The following is a 13,097-nucleotide window of genomic DNA, read 5'->3' on the forward strand; positions in this document are numbered from 1 at the left end:
TGTGTGTATTTTAAACTTATTTAGAAGCTTTTAGTCCAATTCTAAATCAATTTTTCTGTTACAACTCTTCTCTTTTCCCATCTTTAATTAGTTTGATTTTCACCCTTATGTAATCTTTATAAAATATTGGAGAAATTTTTACTGTTTACACCACAATATTTACTGAGCTACAGTAAACAGACTGATATTTTTGTACTGCTAGCATACATAGTCAACAAAATATTTGAGAAATTAAGTTATTAGATAATAAGATGAAGTACAATTACAGGATATCAGAGTTTTCCTGTCTGTCATATGTGAAGTTTCTCCTTCTATTATCATGTTTTACAGATTCACTATAATAAAAGAGACAAGAAACCAGTCTAGGAGAGACAAATAACTAATTCTCAACACATCTAGTGTTACACTGAATTACATCAAAAGCAAAATGATTAGCAATTTTTATAAAGGCATTATTAGGCATACTGAATACTTGTATCCAACTACAGTGCCTAGTATACCACATAGCAACCAGACAACCGTGAGATTTTACCAAGAGGGAATAGATTGATTTTATTCTGTTCTTGTTAGTGTCAAACTCCTACAGTAATTAACATACATCAAATGGAAAAATGATGATGTGGCTGGCCCTGCCACTTGTGAGTAATGCTGCTGTCCCAAACTCCTACCAATAAAAAATTTACAACATATCAGACCGTCACATATTCTCTGTGAACAGATGCTTTATTGGGCTGAGGCAACAACTGCAGAATCCAGGATTATAAATCAGGACTTCTGAATCTGGTGATTTCATTCAGGAACCCCTGAATCAAGCAATGTCTGTCAGGAACTGGAATCTAATAATGTGAGGACAGAATTTCAGAAGCTGATGCACATTCTAAATTTGTTCAGGTTGATGGATCACTGCTCCCCTCTATAGATAACAATTCCCAGCATGTACAAATCTTACTAAATAAACCCCTGAAGCCTTCAAATTATGCACACTATCAATTCTTCTAACCATATGTTTCCATTACTATTGCCCTCATCTTCACCATCTCTCTTGTCCACTCTTAGGTCCTTTCTCTAATTAGATTATAACTGCTTGGGGGCAAGGGCTAGCTTTTTGAGCTGGGAGCCTGGTTAGTGACTGGAGCCTTGTAGTGCTACCATTATAGAAATAATAATAATAATTAACAACCGTAGTAAGTCTGGGAATTTTTAAGATAGCTGTGCCAAGTATTTTTTTCTTTCCAAAGATGAAGATAGTCAAAGCAGACATCAATATAAGTGTTGAGATGGCTTTAAGGTGATACATGAGCTGAAAGGGCAGTGACGGCAGCAGTAGCCTACCTAAAGGATTCTGGTGTGGATCCTCCCAGAAAGCAACTGAAGTTAAAATCATTTCAGTTGGATAGGGAACAAATAGACCAAATCAGTTCAGATAGCTCTCACCTGCCAGAATCCTGGGACATCTCTGGCCCTGAACAACTAACTGTGAGTGGGGGAACTGGAGAAGAGGGAAGTGGCTAAAGCACATTAGCTACTCAAAAATGCAGGCTGAAGTCTGAAGCTGGAACTATTGTGAAGACACTCTAAGGCTGGGAGTCTAATTCACAGAATTTGTTAATTTATTAATTGCTGATTTTCCCAAGACTATTCTGTCTCCCCCAGCCTCATGAGCTTTTGAGTTTTCATCCCCTGGTCTTAATTCTTTCTGGGGAAAAGTAGTGCAAGTGGGAAGTATCCCTTCTCCAGGGCCTCCCTAGGGTGATTTACATAATTTCTCAAATTTCTGGGTGGGGAGTTCACTCAGGCATTGTTTAAGTTTTTAGAAGTAAAACTTAGAATATTGAACCTGACTCTTTTTGCTGCTGACAATTCCTGGAGGAAGAGCTACATTTTTTTTTCTGGTTGTGAGCTGAAAAAATATATAAAATTGTACAACAAACATGTAAATAAATAGAAAATTGATTTTTTTAATCTAAAATATCACAGGAATACCCAGGCTAGTCTGACAGATGCCATAGGCTCACTGACTTTTTGGAAAAGAGATGTCTTTTGACCTTTGTGGTAAAACACTACTTTTCATGAGGCAACAGCTTTAACACAAATAGAAAAAAACTGCAAACTTGCGCAAGTAAAACAGCAAGCCTCCATCTTGGGAACAAAGGAATTGTTACATTGAATCAGACCAGTGGGCCTCTGAGTATCTTGTCAACTGTTTTAGAGGAAGTTGTAGAAATTCTCTAGGAGACAACTATGGAATAATCTTCTTAATGTGGACATAGAGCAGTTAACTAGGAATGTGGCTATGCAGTAATTTAATGTCTGTTGTACGTGAGGGTCAGTGGGATAAAGGTCTGTATGCATGTATTAGTCTAATTTAATAAGGGTCTGTTGGAAAACAAGCAGGAAAGCAACACAATAAATCTAAATAAGCAAGTTTCCAATGAACACTGTGGGAACTTAGTAGGGCAATGGTCTATTTCCAGACTTCAGTCACAAGTTGCACAGCTGTTTTGTCAGTGCTGGGGAGTCACAGGGCTATGAACAGTTAAAGAAGTGATTTATTCCCCAAAGCAGGGGAGTGAAATGGTTTGTGAGTTAAGGAAACAGACTATGCCACATAGACCCTGAAGATATCAGGAGGTTTATAGGAATCATAGACCTACCAGGATCTTTGTGTGGAAAATGGACAGACACCTGGTAAGCAAGATGTGTGTATAGACTGTTTCATTGTTTTAAGACTTGTTTTCTCTTAAATGCTTTTGTACTAAACAAATAATATAGGCAACACTTCCCTAAACTGAGACTCTCTGGTCTGGTAGGACAATGGACTCCTGGACCAGAGAGCCCTGGGGCATGGAGGCCAGAGGCAGGCCAGGAGCCCTAGGGCAGGAGGCTCAGGAGGTGCAGTGGGGCACCACAGTGCAGAGAGGTCCAGTTAGGATCAGCAGCACAGCTGGCTGAAAGCAGGGAGGCTGGCCAGGGCTGGAAATGGAGCCACCGGGAGACTGGTGGCAGGGGATCTCCCCTGGTCTGTCAAATTCTTTCATTCGGGACTGGTCAGGTTCCGAGAGTGCCTGACTATGGAGTCCAACCTGTACTTCACTTTTAAGAAGGCTTTTTGGTCCTTGTCTGATGGGAACAGAACAGCAGGAAATGAACACAAGTCATGTCTGCTTCAGCAGTCATGGTTAGCACCTGGGGACTGTAGCTCAAGGCCCAGTCTGAGAATAGGAAAATCATATGATTCTGTTCCAAGAGAGAGGTAATAGCTGGGGTGGTCTGTGTCGCAGTTAGACTGATAACTGTGACACTGCCCATAAGGGAAGTTTCTTCCTTAGCCTTAGATGTTAAAGGTTGCCAAACGTCCTGAAGCATAAGGCTGTAGATCTCTCCTGTTTTAATCTTATCTAACATAACTGTGGATATCTAATGGATGACAGGAAAGAGATCACGTGACGATTACCTACTGTATTCCCTCACCTCTGGGGCATCTGGTATTGGCCACTACCGGCAGTCAGGATACTGGGCTAGATGGACCTTTGGTCTGACCCAGTATGGTCATTCTTATGTTCTTAACTTCAATATCCATATACATGCTCAGTCCTATTTTGAATCCTCTGATTCAGTGGCAATGTTTTCAAAAGACTAACTGTGCGTTGCTGAAAAATATTTCCTTTTATCATTTTTAAATTTGTTGACTTTCAGTTTAATTGAATGTCTTCTTTGTGTTATGATAAAGGGTAAACAAGTGTGTCCAATTCACCATTATTTGTATCTCTGCTGTTCTCACTCTAACTTTTAAATCTAATTCTTAAACTGCCATTGGAGGTAGTAGCCCAGAAATCTTCCATATAAGGGCTTGTGGCAAACAAACAAAAAAATCACAAATGAGACACCTTCCTTGTAAAATAAACTCTGTATAACAGGCAGGAAACTGTACTGCAACAGTTACTTGAGAGTTTTTCATAGCTTACAGTAAAGTATGCAAATGTAGTCACGTTAATGTCTTGAAACACCCAAAGACAACCCTACGTACCATATATGAAGATAATGGTATGGTATAAAATAGAAGAAGTACATTCAGAATTAAAGCTTTTACTCTGTATTTAACTTGTCCAATTTTACCTATCTATTGCAAGAATCTCTTAAAAGTGAGTGATTTTATTTCTCATAGAATGTACTGAGGACAATGATTTGAATAAGGACGGGGAGAGAGCCTTAGCTTTGAATTTCCTCACTGATATTGATTTTAACAGAACAGGATTGTTGTTTTAATACTGTTTATGAAATCACAGCATAAATAATCATTTTTCCATTCTAACAAAAATGATTATGATGATTTTAATAACATTTTGAAAAATAAACCTTGCTTTTAGACCATGAACTTGTACAGGGTACAAGATTCATCTTCTAGAGATTTGAAAAGCCACTTTTAAAGTTTTGGAAATCAAGATTTACAATGGAAAATACTACAAGACCTTAACAACAGCAACATTAGGGGATGCCATTATAATCAATATCTCTAGTAATTAAATTACATCAAAGCAAGGAAGCATGTGTACTCAGTTTTTTTGGTCACCAAACTCTGACAGATGATTGGTTTATTACTTATTTATAACATTCAGTAAATCACCACCTGCTTTTTATTTGCTGTTCTAATGCTGTAATGTTCATCTCATAATCCCATGGTGTTGCGGGGGAGGGGGAGACATGCATCTAGGGATCCCGCCAGAAGCAAAGCAGGAAAGCCAAGTGTCCAGCAGCTCAGGAGTGAGCCCAGTTACCTGCTTAAAAATCAGAGAAACAAAAAGGGAGGCCAAGAGTAAGTCTAGAAAATGAGCTACAATCCAAAGGAACAGGGAGGCCAGAATTCCAGCCACAGCCTATTACCTGGAACTTTAGCTGCTCACAAGCAGGAGCCAGGAGGCTGTGCAGATCCGCCACCAGCCTGGTACTGAGTTCAAGGGCTGTGGCAGAAGGACTAGGGTTTACAAATTTGAGTGTTTGGAGAATTAAAGAGGTCCCTCACACTGCATGTGGAGCCCATGTGCTATACCAGTGGTCCCCAACCTTTTGAGGTTGTCGGGCGCCAGGGGGCGTGGCCGTTTGCCCGCCGGGCGCCAGGGGGCGGGGACACTTTCGCGCCCGGGGGCGGGCCCCCCCCCAGCCGTGTGCCCAGGGGCGGCCCCCCCAGCCGTGCAACTGGGGGCGGGGCCCCCCCATAGCTGCGTGCCCGGGGGCAGAGCCCCCTCCAAGGGCCGCGTGCCCGGCGCTCCCCCCCCCCCGCCGAGTGTCGCGCGCCCGGGGCCGGCGCTCACCCCCGCCGCGTGCCCGGGGCTGGCGCTTCCCCCCACCCCCTCCCGCCGAGTGCCGCGCGCCCGGCGCTCCCCCCACCAAGCGCGCTCCCCCCCGCAAGCGCCCGTGCACCATGTGCCCGGGGCCAGGCCAGCCCCGAGCACCTGGCGGGCACATTGAAATGCCCCTGCGGGCGCCATGGCGCCCGCGGGCACCGTGTTGGGGACCACGGTGCTATACTGTTTCTGTAGCACATTTTAAAAAGTGACACAGAGAAGGGATACATTCTGCCTGTCTGAGGGATCACCTCATCGGAGATTCAAGAGATCTTAACTGTTCTTCAGTAGGTGGTAGTAAAGGGGTCCAAAACTTTCAGTGCTGTAGAAGAAGCAATGATGTGTTCATTGGAACATTCACAACAAAATGTCTCCAGCTAAACCTGGTTCTGAGGGAGCTGTCTGACAAAATGTCAATGAGCTCGTCTTACAGTTTTGATGGGACATTGGGTAGAAGTCTTTAGCTTTCATGTCCTCGCTGAAGGGGCTTATAATCAGTGGCTGTGTCGAGACTGACCAGTTTTTCCGGAAAATCAGCCGCTTTTCCGGAAAAACTTGCCAGCTATCTACACTGGCAGCTTGAATTTCCGCAAAAGCACTGACTTCCTACTGTAAGAAATCAGGGCTTTTTGCGGAAATACTATGCTGCTCCCGTTCGGGCAAAAGTCCCTTTTGCGCAAAACTTTTGTGCAAAAGGGCCAGTGTAGACAGCTGAGATTAGTTTTGCGCAAAAAAGCCCCGATCGCGAAAATGGCGATTGGGGTTGTTTTGCGCAAAAGCGCGTCTAGATTGGCCATGGACACTTTTCTGCAAAAAATGCTTTTGTGGAAAAGCATCCGTGCCGATCTAGACGCTCTTTTCCGAAAATGCTTTTAACGGAAAACTTTCCGTTAAAAGCATTTCCAGAAAATCATGCCAGTCTAGACATAGCCCATGTGTGTAGCAGCTTGTTGTGTTGTGAGGTTGGGAAAACAAGCATAACATTTGTTAAGCAGACCAGACAGATGCGCTGCTAGCTGTGGTTTCATTATGTCAATATCAATGTCTCACTCCTAAAGAAAGAATGTGAGCGCTCAACTATATCAGCAGTGCACCCAACAGACACAAACTTTCCAGAGTTGTAGTTTTCTTTTGAACTCCTAAATTCTTCATCCTGGGCAATAAGATTGGTGTTTCCTCCTTGCACAGTTTTATCCATCTTATTCATTTTCCTAATATGTCTGTGAGGTAACCCAGTTTTGTGAACTCACCTTTCAGCACTTTGGCAAGTTCAGGTTTCTTAACAATAGTACGTGTCTCTTCCCTGAGATTAAATGTATGGGCAAGCATTCTGCCTTGAGATAGCCATCTCACCTTTGTATGCATGAGCAAGGAATGGTGTTCTGCATCCACTTCCTCAGAAAGTGCAGCAAAACACCTGGAATAACGTGTATGTGGAGATGCAACAGCTTTTATTTTTTGCACAAAGCTAGAATATTTCCAATCATTTTTGCAAATCCATCAGTGCAAACCCCAACACAATTCGTCTGGCTGATTTTGCTGAAATTATCTACCAGTTTGAAAATCTCATCTGACTTTGTTACTGTCTTGAGCCCTCTATTGAGCCCTCTACTGTCTTGAGTCTTCCTTTTATTTCCTTATTCCACACATCACCAAACATAGGCAAGCAAATGAGACTTTTTTGAAATGTTTGTGGATTCATACAGTTGTATAGAAAAATCATTGTCATTCAGTGGATCAATACACTGTGAAAGTGTCTTCTGACATAGAAATGATCCATCGTTCGACAGTGTCATTTTAAATCATTATTTTTGTCAGTACTTTGGCCTTCTCCTCTCCAAACACTTCCTCTGTTATTTCAATAGTGCACACATTATCGAAGTCTCAGCAAGTGTTTGCAATTTTTTTTAGCAATTTTCTGTGCCACTATATAGAGCAACCTCAAAAGCTTTTTATCTGCAGTAGTTGTAGATTTCATTACTTCTTTAGTACCAAGCAGTTCCTTGGCCTTTCGCTCAAAAAAATGAATGTGCTTATCCTTATAGATTTCATGCTTCATCATTGAATGCCTCTGTAATTTGAAGGGTTTCAAATGTTCATAGATAGTACTTGTGCCCAAATTACATATTGCACTTGAGGTCCATCTCCAATTTCAGAACAAATAAAACAAAATTCAAATAGCCGTCTTCATATTTCTGAAATTGTGCAAGGTCAATAGCGGCTTTATCTTTCCTTACCAGCTTCAGCCTCCTCAGTGTTCTTTAATTCCTATGGTGATTAAACTAGCTGAAGGAATTTTGGAATCATTACTCTGTGGAGTTTGTTGTTTTGAGGCTGATGGTCGAATTAGAAATGTATCCACATCTGCTATTTATTGTTTACACTTACAACAATTTTCCTTGCTCTGAGAAACTTGTCCTGCTCCTGCTGAAATAGCTCCTTTACATCCAATAAATGAAGCTATGTAATCTGCAATGCTGGCATTAGACTCACTGGGACCAGGGCAGAAACCAAAGAGTGAGCCCTTGCATGCAAGAGTGAACCATACGCACTAGGTGTAGGAGTTCAAATCCACCCAGTGCTGGTTACACAAGGTCGCTGGGGCAGAGCCAGCACTGGGGTAGAAGTCATTGAGACTCATGTGCTGGGTGGCCCCAATCTGAGGGACTCACCAATAATCCTAAAACTCATCTCTTGGGAATGAAACCAGAGCATGGGCTTATGTTTTAGCAGTGCTGACCACTGGGCTTAGGTCCATCAGCTCCCAGTTTCAGCACTACAGCTCCTTGCTTTAGCCCTGCGGGAGCATCCAAGCTTGTGGCTCTGGACTTCCGTGATGCAGCTCTTGGCTTCAGCCCTGTGGGGGCACTGGGGCTTCAGGTTTAAGCCCTGCAGCTCCTGGCTTCAACCCTGCAGAGGCACGGGTGTGCAGGACTTCAGCCCTCTAGCCTTCAGGGGGACACGGGGCACAGGCTTCAGCTGCAGAGCACTGTGGATTCCCTAAAAGGGCTAGCAGTCCCTGGGGGCTGCTGACCCACCGTTGAAAGCTGATGCACTAGATGACCCTTGGGGTTCCTTCTAACTCTACAATTCTAAGCTATAGTTCAAAATGGCAATTTTGAATTACTGATGTGGTATTAGCCTCCTGGGGATTATTTTTTACATCTAGGGGTTTTTGTTTTGTTATGAAAATATCACTCTCTTCAATTTGTATCTGTTCCTACTGAACACTTGGCAGGCAATCAATGACCATCTAATTTCATTCTGCTGGGAGTGCTATAGGTAGTGGCCCTGCTGGAGACTCTTGGCGCTGCTTTGGCAGTGCCAACCCCCCACCTCCAGCTGGGGGATTCTCCTAGCATGGGGTGAATACCTAGATGGCACCATTCCAGTTCTAAGCCACCCCTTGCTTATTGCTATTGCCTAACTATGTTGGGGATATAACCAGAATGCTCTGGTGACCACTGGTCAGCATAGCAGCCCCAGAGGCTGGAAGTAAGTAGAAGTTAGAGCAGCCTTCAGTGATCCCCCAAGTTGCACTGAGCAGAATTCTGGTGCAGGTGAGGATTTGCCCATGATTTCTAATGTGACTTTTTTAGTGTGTCTGTTACAATTCCTATCTCAAACTATTAAGAAATGAAACTGTAAAAAATGTCAGCTATTAGAAGGCTTTGTTGGAAACTAAGCAAAGCTGTCTGGAGATGAATTTATTCTGAAGGATGAAATGGGACAGCAATGGCCACTCCGAGCCAGACAGCAATCTGATGTCCTTTGTCACAGACCAAACAAGTGTTACCTAATCTTTTTGATTCCTCAGCTCCTCTTTCAGTAAAATGAAATCAGTCATGCTCATCTTGATCCTACCAAGTTAAAGGACAGTGTGGGAAAACTTGCACTGACCCTGTTCTGTGCTCCTGTCCCTCAGTTAGTCCTTCACAACTAACCCAGGAAGAGCATTTGCGAAGTGCTGTCATAAACATGGGTTTAGGCATGTTTGTAACTGATTTTAATATGACGTTGCACACCCTACACTTGGATGGTCTAATTGAGAATGTAAAAAAGTAATTTGTATGCCTCAGTTCCCATTAGAGTTCTCAAATACTAGATTAGGACATCCCATTAGAAAGCACAGGTTTGAACAAATGAGAGCCCATTTGTAACATTTTATTTCTGAAGCTGTCCGCTTTCCTGAGGCTTACTCAGCCAACAGAACATGTTGCAGTTTTGTTTTGCTTCAACAGATTAGTTTAAGAAGATTTTATTTGCAGTGTCTGACTTAAGTGTACAATGGCAATGAATCTACACTAGGCAATTAGATATAAACTGTCCAAGCAGCAATACTTTTAAACTGCTGCTGATTGCTATTTTAATGTAAAAAGGAAACTGTGGTTAAACCGTAAAATAGGTATTTTTAGCACAGGCCCATGGTAACAGATTTGAACAAAACAGAACCAGTGGTCTATGCAGCTCTGCTTAGTACTTGGACATGCCATATCATGTTACATTTCCTCACCAAATGCTCTGTAACTTTGTTCTGGATATCAGTTATTCAAAATGGCACATTATTGCAACATCCATACAATGAAGTCAGCTTGAATGACAATGGATTCATCCTTTGTGAGTTTTTTGAGACATTTTATGTTTCTCTACAAACAATTAAAAGCTACTTTTTGAGAGACTACCAGTTTGGTGGTCATAAAGGATGGACTCTTCAGGCAACAACCCATTTGTTACTCATTAAAAGTTTTTTAAGCTGATGCTGCAAAATAATGCTGGCCTCCTGCCACTGCACTGACCATTTCAAGCTGCAGACTGTTTTACTGTTTCTCTACTTGCGTAGGTGGTAGCAAAGGTTATGAGAAAGACATCGTTTGCTAGTTATGTTTCCTTATCAAATGCCTTCAGGCTTTAAAAGCAGCACTGTAGTTAAATGCAACTACATTAAGGTTTACAAAGTAATGGCAATTAAAATATTATATGACCCAATATAGGCATATTTTTAATATGTAGCATTTCCATTTGGGTAATATATTTAAGACTGTAACATAACATTTAGATACAGGATGACAATTTGCTATTAGTGAGTGCTATTTCTAAATCCACTTCAGCCCAGAATGGTTTGCTATAAACTTTATTACCTAAAGTTTGTGATACGTGAACGATTTGAAAAAGGCATATTTATTAAGTTTTACATAAACAGGAAAAAAAAGATATTAAAAAGAAAGGCAATACAGTGAGTTTTATGATATACCTAATAGTTTGGATAGCTACTGGATGTGTATACACATTCCATATATCCTATTGATAAATGTAATACTTGTTCACTCTGTTATTATAAGACACTCCAATACTTTTCCATCCAAGAATTTACATTACCTGGCTACAACATAACATGATCTGCTATAGTCAGCCTTTACTGTAAAGGAGGGAGATGAAACTGCTGCTCTTTTGAAACTGTTTTGTTTGTTTGGTACAAAGGGAAACTTTACACTGAAAACTCTGTAGACTCAAAATATGCCATACTGCTTCCTCCTGTAGGAAGGACAGATGTTAGCGTGGAAGGGATTGGAAAATCCTTTAGCTGGAGATGTGTGGCAAACTGGCCTGAATCTAATGGAATGTGGCTTTACACAAAAAGGGTGTATCTATACTAGGGAGTTTCTTCAAAATAATTCCATTTATTTTGAAATAACAGGGTGAGCGTCCACACTATCGGGCTTGTTATTTCAAAATAACTCCTGCTTGTGAAAAGAAATAGCTCTATTTTGAAATAGTTAATTATTACTTCAAAATAACTTATTTGAAATAATTTCCCAGTGTAGACGTGCCCAGAGTTCTCTCCGTACTGTTTCCCTACACTGGCAATATAATTTGCTTACTTCTGTTGCTGCTAGTAGAATGTCTGGTGGCTTTTGTGCAATTCTGTCCCATCCGAAGGAGGATGAAGGTGAAGAGTAAGCTGATGCTAACCTTGTTAGTAACTGTAAACAGCTGTTTCCTACTAAATGCCAAAGGGTTTCTGTTGGAACATTGACTTCTCCATTCTCTAGACTAGACCCTCCTGACACACACACTCTCTCTCTCTCTCTCGCTCCCCTCCCCCCCGGAGCTCTGCTCACATTATTTTTGTTGCAGAAAGGCAGTTGGGAGCTATAGAATAGGGACACATACTGCCTTTCTCTCCCATGCTTTATTCCATCCCAATTGTAAAACTAACACAGAATTGCTGCTCCCTGACACTCTATGGAAATTTATAGCACTCATTTTCTCCAATAATGAGATGAACATGTCTTCAGTTGTTTGTCTTTTAAAAGAAGTAATTAAAAAAAATTGTTTTGAATTTCACAAACACCTACAAATTTTCAAAACAGTATTTTAGAGTTGCATTTTGTGTGATACCAAGTTGAGACACACCATTCAAGTCCTTTCAGTCTAGGTACATAGTCAATATTTAAACTGGGAGTATTGTTTACACTTAGGGTTGCCAGGTGTCTGGTTTTGAACTGGACAGTCCAGTATTTGAGCTTTCTGTTCAGAAACAAATTGAGAAAATATAAATGTCTGGTATTTTCTAAATAAGATGTAATGTAGATTGTGATGTAATGTCAAGTGTGTCCGGTATTTTTGTTGAAACCATCTGGCAACCCTATTTATACTTATATTAGGTACAGAAAGCTAGTACTCACTTAGGTGAGAACAACTGTATCTTTGGCTTACATAAAATATATTTAAGCAGCAATGTAATATAATACTGCAACCTGATTTTGAATTTGGTTTGTGTCTCATAAAAAAGCCTTTAAGAATTTTTTTGCAAATATTTTCATAAAAAGTCTGTTCATGCATATCTTTCCCCCTGCCACTGTGAATACCCAAAATCCTTTAATCCATTCTATAATGTTAAAATGTCTAACAACAATTTTTCCTTGAATACAAACGGAATATACTTTGCAGTATTAGGCTTTAATATATGCTGTATAAATCAGCATGGAGCCTAATTCTGTTCAGTAGAAATTATTTTAATTCTTGGCATGTCATTGAGGAAGTAGAACAAGGACTTTAGGTATTAGATTTCATTTTTAAAGGCTGGGTTTTATTTAAAGACTTAACTGAATTTTTTAAAGTATTAATAAAAATATGATTGGATGATATTTGAATCAACACAACATTTAGTCAGGTATATTTTAAGTGAAGTTAAACCAGATAGTTCATGGTGTTTGAGAGCTATATTGTATTCTACAGGTGCTAAAATCCCAAAAGGAAAAAAAAACAGGCTATGACTGGCACACTGACTTTGGATTACTGCATTGTGGGTGAAATTCACTCCAGTGCAAAGGTCTCACACACAAAGGAGTAGATCCTTGGGTCATGTAAACTGTTCACAGCTTCATTAGATAATGGACCTATAATAGCTAAGAACTGAGGGTCCGCGCCACAGCCTTCAACACCATTTTAGGTATGCTATATTTTGTTTGTGTATGTTTTAGGTACATCTTTTGAAGGAGAATTTTCCTGGAGTTGAGCACATAAACAGATTTACGATCTTTTTAGTTAAAAATGGATGTTCACAGAGAAACAGGCCCACTGAGTCAATGAGATCTGAAGTTTATAAATCTTGAAGGAGGTTTTGTGATCAACTTTGAAAGAGCACTGCAGATGTTTTCTTATAGTTGCATCACCCTCTACGTAGGGGAGGAAAAAACCCCAAAGGGGTGATTTAGAAGGTGAGTTTCCATTAGATTTCCTGGATGGTGGGAG

The 13,097-nt window shown here is 40.9% G+C and overlaps 2 protein-coding genes across 5 annotated transcripts in view; one reads left to right on the forward strand and one right to left on the reverse strand.

Moving 5' to 3' along the window:
• Positions 1–13,097, reverse strand: part of RNLS (renalase, FAD dependent amine oxidase) — a 138,018-nt gene that overhangs the window by 42,780 nt on the left and 82,141 nt on the right. The window lies entirely within an intron of this gene.
• Positions 2,234–13,097, forward strand: part of LOC102457693 (lysosomal acid lipase/cholesteryl ester hydrolase-like) — a 132,677-nt gene continuing 121,813 nt past the window's right edge. Inside the window, exon 1 of the mRNA XM_075935088.2 lies at positions 2,234–2,688. The gene's annotated coding sequence lies outside the window, so the exon portion shown is untranslated. The remainder of the gene's footprint in view (positions 2,689–13,097) is intronic.

Source organism: Pelodiscus sinensis, chromosome 8 (genome assembly GCF_052426305.1).
Source record: "Pelodiscus sinensis isolate ZL-2025 chromosome 8, ASM5242630v1, whole genome shotgun sequence".
Classification (NCBI taxonomy): domain Eukaryota; kingdom Metazoa; phylum Chordata; order Testudines; family Trionychidae; genus Pelodiscus; species Pelodiscus sinensis.